Genomic DNA, 10,906 nt, shown 5'->3' on the forward strand with positions numbered 1-10,906 from the left:
GGCCCTAAAAAGCTAATAAAAAAAAAAAATAGTCACATCCATTGAAGCAGAAAGGAGAATGGTGGTTGCCAGGGGCTGGGGGTAGGGGAAATGGAGAGTTGCTGTTCAACAGATGTAGTTTCAGTCATGCAAAATGAAACACGTTCTAGAAATCTTCTGTACAACAATGTGCATGTACTTATTAATACTGTATTGTATACTTAGAAGTTTGTTCTAACAGTGGATTTCATATCATCTATTTTTTTCACCACAATTGAAAAAAAAAAAAGCCCTACCCCCAAATAAGACACACAAAAACAAAAAATAAGGAAAGGTGCTATCTTAGTAGGGGATGTTTTGTGGAATTTAAAATTTTAAACTTTTAAGATCTCTCTAATCTTATGGTCGATGCTGCTAAAAATATTGTCTATGTTAAAAATAAATTTTGCATATCATTGCTAAAATAAAATTAGAGGCAGACAGGGACATTTATGCTTTTCAAAATTAAACATACCAGTCATTAAAATTATGAATTACATGCATGTAGAAATTTTAATGTGTCTAGTATATTATAATATATATTTGGTCAATTTGGGGGTTTAATAGACCTGAGCCTGTACAGTTAAAAATCTGCATATAACTTCACCAACTACCCTCCAAACACACAGTTCCACATCTGCAGTTTCAACCAACTTTGGATCATGTCCTACTGTAGTACGATTTTAGTAAAAAAAAAAAAAAATCCACTAACAAGTGGACATTTGTATTTCAAATACATACTGTTCAAGGGTCAGTTGTATTCAATATATATACATATAAAATATAGTTTATATTTAATGTGGCTAGTATACCCACATATATATATGTATATATATGACATTATCTATGTATAAGACATTGTCTTATTATTCTTTTGCTTAAACTAGTTTTCCTACTAGTTTTCTATTCTTGACAGTGCAAAAGAATGAGGACTTAAGCTAAATCCTTTCATAGGGAAGGCAATACTTTAATATAATATGAAGTAACTTCAATCATTTTAACTGAAAGATTTCTATCAATGTCTTTAAAATGTTTGTTTCAGAATACAATAAGTTTTACACATTGGGTAAGCAGTGTGATGTCTGAAGGTAAGAATGATAGTAGAAAATACTGTGTCTTTGATTTACTAAAGAAATTCATACAGATAAGCCAAGAGACTCAACATATCTACTATATATTAATTGTATTTTCATGAGTACTCAGTGACTTTTGCTACCATTTCTTCTTTTTTGTTACTTCCTCTAAATTCCAAGATTTTCTTGCTTGTTTTCTTATTTAAAAATTAAAATTAGCACCACTAACCCTCTGAATTGTTCAAAGGTCAACTGTATACTCTATATTATGACATATAACACATTAAAAATTTCCACTAAAATATTAATCAATTAAACCTTAAATTTCTTAAATAAAATTATTAGAAGAAATTTCGTCCTTGTATTGAGACTTCCTTATTTTCCTTTTATAACCTTGGATTGCTGAAATAGCATTCTGAAACAGCAGTGGAACACACCAAAATATTTGCTAAAGTAGTATTAACTTGTTATAGGATTCAGAGCAAACAATCCAGTAGAGTTTCTTAAAACAAGTGTGCTCTTGTGAAAATCTGTTGATTCCAAACAAAAGAATCTCAAACCCTTTTAGACTAGAATAGTTAGCCAACAAAAAACAGATTTTCCTATGATTGCATATATCTTTTAAGTACTTTTAAAAATCCACACTTAAAATGCTCTATTCCTTCAGACATGTTGTTGAGGTTGGACAAGGAAGCAGCTCATTAAAGGTGCTTTAGGAGTAAGTCTCACGTTGCAGATAAAGTTCCTTCTGTTCTGTGGATGTCAGCTGGCATCAGCATTCTCATCTTTAACCGTAGGACTTGAGTTATAAATTATTTCTCAATGTCTGTTCATATTTGAACTATTATGACATTTATGGAGCATAAACCATCCAAATCATTCTTGAGTATGCCTTGTGAATGTTGACTTGGCTTTTCTTAACATTCAATTCCATTTTGTTTTAGTCTTTACTGTTACAGTTTTTAGAAAGTTCTTTAAAACCGATAGGTGCCTTCTAAGTATTTTCATTCATTTGTCCTAATTCTGACCAATTTGTATTGGTCAGATCAAATTCTGACCAAAAAGTATTTGCTTTTGTTTTTATAATACTGATGAATCAAATACATGAAAATAACTGTTATCTCTTCTAAAATTTTCTCATCACTAGCCTAGGAATTGAGTTAAATTGTGTTTTCAAATTTTGTCTCTATATCCTTTGAATGCAGGCTTTTCAGTATTATTCTTAAAATGTGGTATCTAGATATGGTGTGTGACTTGTTCTAACTGTAAAGGATCTTAGCCAGAATCTGAAAATTCAGGTTTCAAACTGATTCCAACCTGAATTCTTGTGCTCTTTGGCAACACAATGTTTACATTTTTTAAAAAGAAGAGAAAAAGAGTGGACTATCTAATTACTAAACATGCCCTTCTCTACCACCTGTTCCTGTCTGTTTCATTCACTCACATTTCCTTTCTGGCTTTTGGGAGTTTGAAATTGCAACTGTGTCACTGAGGACTTTATTCCATTGAAAGCTTTCGAGTCTGTTAGCTTTTGTGGTGACTGTATCATATGAATAGCTAGCCCTTAAGTTGTTGTTTACTGGAAACGTGGGTGAATTATAGTAAGCCCCAGGTCTTCCATTCTGAGAAATGCTATTGATTGAAACCACATGCCAGGTTTTGCATTCATCCTTGTTAAATTTTACCTGGGTTTTTGGCTTATTTGCCCAAACCTATGAAATTGAAATATCAATTATCTTATCTAATATCTGAAACTTTGAAACATTTGCCATTTATGTATCCATTTCCAAATTGACTGAACACAATGGGGCTATTAATGGAATCAGTGGTATCACAAACATTTCCCTTCAGCTTGGTATTTGCATGTTAATAACCAATAAATATTCCTTGGATGTGATTGATAATTTAATTATAAACTCTTCTAATTCTGGTAACCATAACTCTCCATCTTATGCACAGGATTAATATCAGGATTTTTTTCAAATGTATTGATGATATTCAAGATAGTCTCTGCTCACAATAAAACATAAATGGGTCAAATGAGTAACCCTATTAAAAAATAAAATATGCGATCATAGCTGCAGCTCCAATTTGACCCCTAGTCTGGGAAATTCCATATGCCACAGGTGCAGCCCTAAAACAAAGAAAAAAAAAAAAAAGAAAGAAAGCTGAGAAATAGCTAGAAACATAGTTTGACATGAATTGTGTTAATATTATTGGAAAGTCACTTTTATGCAAATTGAAACATTAATAATATAGAAAAATCCTCATGAAATCAAACAAATCAAACCACACTTCTGTAAAATATTTCATAAGCTGTGATTATCTATAAATAACTAATTATTGAATTTTAGTAAGAAAGAAATACTATGACTTCATTTAAATGATCATACTTTGTACATCTGATTTACATCTGATTTTAATGATTCTAAAAATACTTCCCACTGACTTGATTCATGACTTCATGGAATTGATAATCTGAATATTAATTTTTCTTTTATTTTAAATCCAAGAAGTTATAATGTTAAACATCAAGTTTTAATAAAGCTAAATGATCAAAGGAATGTCTAAAAAATATTTACATTGACTTCATTTAAATGGTTCCTATAAATTTTTACATGAAGTAAATGTATAAAAGATTATATGAGATGACAAAATAAAAATCAATATATGAGCAAAAACTCATGTTCTTTAGCTAAAAGATGAATAAGAACTGTTCAGTTGAAACAATAAATACTCTGAAAGTATTTATTGGTATGACAAAACTTCTTAATTTTCCCTCCCCATTTTATTTGGCAGGGTCATTTCTGCCGCTGCATTTTTTTTTTCCATCAGGAAAAATAATGAGTTTCTTTTTAAATTTAAAGAAAAACTTAAAAATAAACAGTCTTTTACTTTTATCCATATGATGAGATTAACTTTTGTTAGCAACACTGATTTAAAAAGACTCAGAAGAGGTCTAGGGACTTTATCGTACATTATGGTAATACTTGAAATACAGAATATTTTCTAGATTTTCTGTTTTTCTTTTTCCTTTCATTTTTGTGTTTCTCCTATTTTTGACTAATGAAGTGAAAAAGTAGTATCAAAATAAGAAATAAGAGCCAAGTTTCAAGGCACTTTTGTTTTTTCATTATTATACTCTTTTTATTTATGTTTTGCAGCGTGTTCTCAGCTCATAACCTCAAAAATGAATTTACATATTGGAATATAAATGCAATGTTTGCTTGATAGGTATGCTGTGTGACCACCACCTACCAAAGTCTTGTGTTAATGTTAGTAATCTAAAGTCTTTGAAATGAGGACAAGATGGATTTTTGTCTTAGGTATTTTACTCTCTTATAAGTAACCTAAATCATATTCAAGTATGTTAAGGCGAAAAATAATGTTCTACTGGGGGTGGTTTTTTGGGAGAATCTATTAAAACAAAACATAGAAGATTTAGCTCTTATGTTTGGCAACACAATTTATTCTTCAGGCTTTTATTCTACCAGCCAGAGGAATAGTCGTGCAAGCTAGTAATATCTCCATTTGGGCCTTTGACACACTTTATTTTTTATTTTTTTGCTGTGCCCAGGGCATATGGACGTTCCCATGCCAGGGATCAAATCTGAGCTGCAGCTGAGACCTACGCCACAGTGGGACCTTTAACCCACTGCACCAGGCTTGGGAATATAACCCATACCTCAGCAGCAACCTGAGCCACCACGGAGACAACACACGATCCTTACCTGCTATGCCACAGTGGGAAATCTGACAAACACCATCTCTTTCCCATTATCGAAGACCTTGCCCTAAAATGTATCCCCTAATACCGTCTTTAGTCTTTCCATCTCCACAGGCTGCTTCTCCGTGGCCTTCAACCTGTTTTTAGATGTGCTGAAATTGTGCAAAGTCCTTCTTGGCACAGTGCTCTATCTTCACTTTCTCTTTTTCCCTTCCTTTAGCTGATAATTTTATAAATTTGTTTCCTAGAGCCTCCTTTCTTCATTACAGAATTTCCTCCTTCATTCTCTCACATCCCTTAGAACTTCAAAAATTGCCTTCCTAAAATAGTCAGTTAATGCCATTCTGGCCCCATTGAAATGTGTTGTGTGTGTTTTCATGCTCTGTAAAAGCCATGCCATGTTTAACACCATAGTGCAAATTATTTTGACACTTTTTCCTTCCTGAGTTCAGGAAATCCTAGCATTTTCTCATGTTTTCCCCTATTTTTCTAACCATTCTGTTCAATCCTTTACTGACTTTTTTACTTCTCTCCAGGACTATGTCTTAACATCACATGCTTTTCTCCTACAACTTGTTTTGTAAGAGTTTCAAAAAAATAATTTTACAGTCTTGGATGTTTAAAAGATTTAATACACGTGGTAAAGTGAGCTATTGAAAGATGAAGCTTTTAGGAGTTTCCTTTGTGGCTCAGTGGAAGCGAATCTGACTAGTATCTATGAGGACGCAGGTTCGGATCCTGGCCTCACTCGGTGGGTAGAGGATGTTTTTATGTGTGGGTGTCTTCTGTCTTCTACTCTGCTAAAACATGCTCAAATTTAGACATGGCTTATGAGGGTGGCAATCATCATTGGCTGGCACTCATTTTTGAAGTCCACACAAAAAGGCTGGTTGGCTCAGTTTAATGAGTATTTGATTTGTATTTTTCAGTGGCTAAATATTCTGAATGATTTTGATGTAAAATAATGTATGTGGCATGAGTTGTTGAAATAAAGAATTTTAATACAAAGTACTATTTTTATGCTTACCTTAGTTGACAACATAGGATTTTATTAACCTGGAAAAAAATCCCCATTTTTTCTCCTTTTTGGTCTATTTATACATCTAAGAAATGAGTTGGTCAAGCGGCCGAAGTGGTTAGGAAGACTGTGGTATGCTTTCCAGTGTGCCAGATAACCCATGAACTTATAAATTAGGCCAAATTAAACACTGTCACCTAAATTGTCTTGGCAATAAAAATAACTATAATTTATTGTTCAGGCTTTTGGATGGGAAGCCTAGAGGAGAATTTCACTTTGCCCCTGGATTGCTTTCTAGCTGCTTACTTTTTTAATTGCTGAGGTTTTGGAGAAGAACAAGGCATCATGATATCTGGGGATCACATACTTGGCTATTTAGTTTAGATTAAGAATTTTTCTGATATTGCTAATAGAAATTAAATACAGATCCCTTGAACTGTTTCTCAGTAAACATGTGGTCATATTTTTCCTACTATTTTTTTTGAAGGTGGCTAGAAAGTTCAAATCAATAAATTCTTTGCTCTAACAAATGATAATTTTCAACATAACAGAATTGTACTGTTCATGAATTATACTTACTCTGGCCAGATTTGTTCAAACAAGTATCATTGGACAGCTATAGTTATGAATACATTTCATTCACTTAGTTAAGGATGTAAACTAACACCTAGGAGACAAATGAATTGATCCATTTGTGGAAAAATAGTATCTTTCAAAAATTCTGACCTGTGGAAAAATTTCCTTTCAACTTTATTCAAATAAGTGATGTTTATTTCAGGATCTTAGATAATTTATAGGTTTTATTAGTCCACAATTTTATTATAAAATCCTGCTCAATCAAAAAAAAAAAAAAGCCTTGTTATAATACATGTGAAGCCTGATTATAAAACATGTCTGATTTATCTTAGTAGAACTTTGTATCTTATATAACTAGATAAACATATCAGAACTTTCATCTCTTCCAAATAACTCAAAATCACAAAGACAGGGGATAGAGTAACAATCAGAATACTATATAGCATTGCATTTTCTTTCTTATATTGCATCTTAAAATCATTTAATCCTTAGAAAGACTATTCTATTCATACATTGAGAAATACCTATAACTGGGAAAGCATTTATGAATGAAAGAGTAAATTTTGCTTCACTTAGTGAATATTATCTTTTGACATGATTAACACATTTAAATGTCCTGCCAAAAATTTAGTCTTTCAGAGAAATCTTTTTTTTTTTAATTTCCCCAATACATAATTTTTTTTTCTACTGTGCAGCATGGTGACCCAGTTACACATACATGTACGCATTCTTTTTTCTCACATTATCATGCTTCATCGTAGTGACTAGACATAGTTCCCATTGCTACACAGCAGGATCACATTGGTGATCCATTCCAAAGGCAATAGTCTGCATCTATTAATCCAAAGCACCCTGTCCATCCCACTCCCTCCCCCTCGCCCTTGGCTACCACAAGTCTATCTCCAAGTCCATGATTTTCTTTTCTGTGGAAAGGTTCCTTTGTGCCATATATTAGATTCCAGAAATAAGTGATATCATATGGTATTTGTCTTTCTCTTTCTGACTTACTTCACTCAGGATGAGAGTCTCTAGTTCCATCCGTGTTGCTGCAAATGGCATTATTTTGTTCTTTTTTATGTCAAAGTAGTATTCCACTGTGTATATATACCACATCTTCCTAATCCAATCATCTGTTGATGGACATTTGGGTTGTTTCCATGTTTTGGCTGTTGTGAATAGTGCTGCAATGAACATGTGGGTGCATGTGTCTTTTTAAAGGAAAGTTTTGTCTGGATTTATGCCCAAGAGTGGTATTGCTGGGTCATCTGGTAAAGTTTAATTTGTGTTTTTCCTTTCACTTCATTGCTAATTTTTGGATTTTCTTTAAAGAGCATCCATATTTATGGAGCATTTTGTGTAACATTTTTTAATGCTACAAATTTGATATTTCAAAATTCATATTTAGTAGATGATTTTATAAAATAATTGTGAAAATTTGAACTCTATCAGCCTATGATTTTGTTCAAAACATTTTGATATCACTTTTTGTGAGAATTTACATTACAAAAACTTTTATTTTTAAAATTTTATTTTAAATGATTTTTATTTTTTCCATTATAGCTGGTTTACAGTGTTCTGTCAATTTTTATAATGTATAGCAAGGTGACCCAGTCACACATACATGTATACATTCTTTTTTCTCAAATTATCATGCTCCATCATAAGTGACTAGATATAGTTCCTAGTGCTGTACAGCAGGACCTCATTGCTTATCCATTCCAAAGACAATAGTTTGCATCTATTAACCCCAAATTCCCAGTGCCTACCACTCCCTCCCCCTCCCCCTTGGCAACCACAACTCTGTTCTTCAAGTCCATGATTTTCTTTTCTGTGGAAATGTTCATTTGTGCCATATATCAGATTCCAGATATGTGATATCATATGGTATTTTTCTTTCCATTTCTGACTTATTTCACTTAGTATGAGAGTCTCTATCTAGTTCCTTCCATGTCGCTGCAAATGGCATTATTTTATTCTTTTTAATGGCTGTATATATAACAGTTCTTTATTCTGTTCTATTGGTCTCTATGTCTGTTTTGGTACCAGTACTACACTGTTTGATTACTGTGGCTTTGTAATATTGCCTGAATTCTGGGAGAGTTATGCCTCATGGTTGGTTTTTGTTCCTCAGGATTTCTTTAGAAATTCTGGGTCTTTTATGTTTTCATATAAATTTTTGGATTGTTCTAGTTCTGTGAAAAATGTCATGGGTAATTGACAGGAAAATTTGATAGGGATTGCAGTGAATCTGTAGATTGCTTTGGGTTATATGGCCATTTTTATGATATTTATTTTTCCAACTGAGGAGCATGGAACATCTTTCCATTTCTTTGAATCCTCCTTAACTTCCTTGATTAACATTTTATAGTTCTCAGCATATAGTTCTCTTTCACCTCCTTGGTCAGGTTTGTTCCTAGGTATTTAATTTTTTTAGAGGTTGTGTTTTTAAATGGCATTGTATTTTTGTATTCCTTTTCTAATTCTTCATTGTTAGTATACAGAATTGCAACCAATTTCTGAATGTTAATCTTGTATCCTGCTACTTTGCTGAATTCATTGATCAGTTCGAGTATTTTTTGTGTTGAATCCTTAGGGTTTTCTATATATAGCATCATGTCATCTGCATACAGTGACAGTTTTACCTCTTCTCTTCCAATTTGGATACCTTTTATTTCTTTTGTTTGTCTGATTTCTGTGGCTAGGACTTCCAATACTATGTTGAATAAAAATGCTGAGAGTGGGCATCCTTGTCTTGTTTCAGATTTTAGTGGGAAGGCGTTCAGCTTTTCTCCATTGAGTGTTATATTTGATATGGGTTTTTCATAAACAGTTTTTATACAAAAACTCTTGAAATTTAATAAGATTGCATGATGTCTAATCCAATTCAAACATTGTAACATCTTCCAATTTGGTAGAGAATTTAAGGGCAGAAAATAGGATAAAACAATATATATATATATATGTTCAACAGTAGGCAAAGATGCAGATAAGGCAAAAAATGATCTTATTCTTTCTAAACAGTTCCAGGATATTCAATTAGCATACATTAATTATGAATCTTTTATGTGTTAGCTATTGTGCCAGACACTACGATCATGAAGATAAAATTTCCCTAGTTGGGTTCTGGTGGAGCTTTCACCCTCATAGGTGTGTTTTCACAACAGAGAGGAAACCTGATTCACTAGATAATGGAGTTTTAGATCTATATCTTAAGAAAAGACCTTATTTAGAAATAGAAATAGGAGTTTCCATTGTGGTTCAATAGGTTAAGAACCCAACATGGTGTCCATGAGAATGTTTATTCAATTCCTGGTCTCTCTCAGTGGGTTAAGAATCTGGTATTGCTGTGGCATAGGCCGCAGATGCTGCTTGGATCCATCGTTGCCTTGGCTGTGGTATAGACACTGCAGCTGCAGCTCTGATTCTCAGACCCCTAGCCCTGGGAACTTCCGTATGCTGCAGGTGTGGCCATAAAAAGAAAATTTTTTTAAAAAGATATAAAAAATTTTAAGAGTTTAGATAGAATATTAGATGATAGATGGATTCTTAATAAGTAAGAAACTTTTATAAATTTCAGGTGAAAGTTCTTTGGGGGAAGGACATCTGGGTCTTTTCACAGCAGAGACAACAGGACTTACATGATGCAAGGGCTGTCTCAGGACTTCAGCCCATATTTAAATGTTAACAACGAGAAAATGCAGCCAGTGTCTGAGCACCTCCTCTGTTGGATGTATTCTAAATTCAGGGAGATGAGCTTACTCCTACTTTATTTACTCTTGACCTAGATTTTCACCAAAATACAGTGCTTTCACATATATGTAACATGCTCTACACCCTACGGAACCCTGTTAAGCAAATATGGATTTACATTATGCCTGCAATGAATTGCCTTATTCTTGCCTTTTCTAAGATAAGGATTATATTTTTTAAATTCCTCAGAGTAAAAAAAAACAAATAGAAAGTCCCCAGTCCTTATAACTCTTAAAAGTACTTTTCAAGTTCATGTTTCCATTTCAAACTTTCTATATTAGGTTAATAAAAAGGGTTATTCACAGTCTTCTTCTCTAGAGGGATGCAAGTCAGCTGAGAAAATTTGGAAAAGAAAAATAAGAAGACATTCAAATGCTATGGCTTTCCAACTCTGTGCTCAGCTTTCTTTTTAGTCTGAATAAAATATTAAATGACTCATAGGAGGTCGCTCTTTGCTTTTTTTTTTGTGAGTGGCAGCAGCTCAACTACGGCATATGGAAGTTCCCAAGCTAGGAGTCCAATTAGAGCTGCAGCTGCTGGTCTACATCACAGCTACAGCAATGCCATATCTGAGCTGCATCTGAGTCCTGCACCACAGCTCACAGCAATGCTGGATCCTTAACCCAATGAGCAGGGCTGGGAACTGAACCTGCATCCTCATGGATACTAGCTGGGCTTATTACTGCTGAGCCACAACAGGAACTCCTATCTTTGCTTTTGAGTTAGTTAATTTTAAGCTAAATA

The 10,906-nt window shown here is 33.3% G+C and overlaps 1 protein-coding gene across 3 annotated transcripts in view; it reads left to right on the forward strand.

Moving 5' to 3' along the window:
* Positions 1–10,906, forward strand: part of GRIA2 (glutamate ionotropic receptor AMPA type subunit 2) — a 160,448-nt gene that overhangs the window by 144,652 nt on the left and 4,890 nt on the right. The window lies entirely within an intron of this gene.

Source organism: Phacochoerus africanus, chromosome 10, assembly GCF_016906955.1.
Source record: "Phacochoerus africanus isolate WHEZ1 chromosome 10, ROS_Pafr_v1, whole genome shotgun sequence".
NCBI classification, from domain to species: domain Eukaryota; kingdom Metazoa; phylum Chordata; class Mammalia; order Artiodactyla; family Suidae; genus Phacochoerus; species Phacochoerus africanus.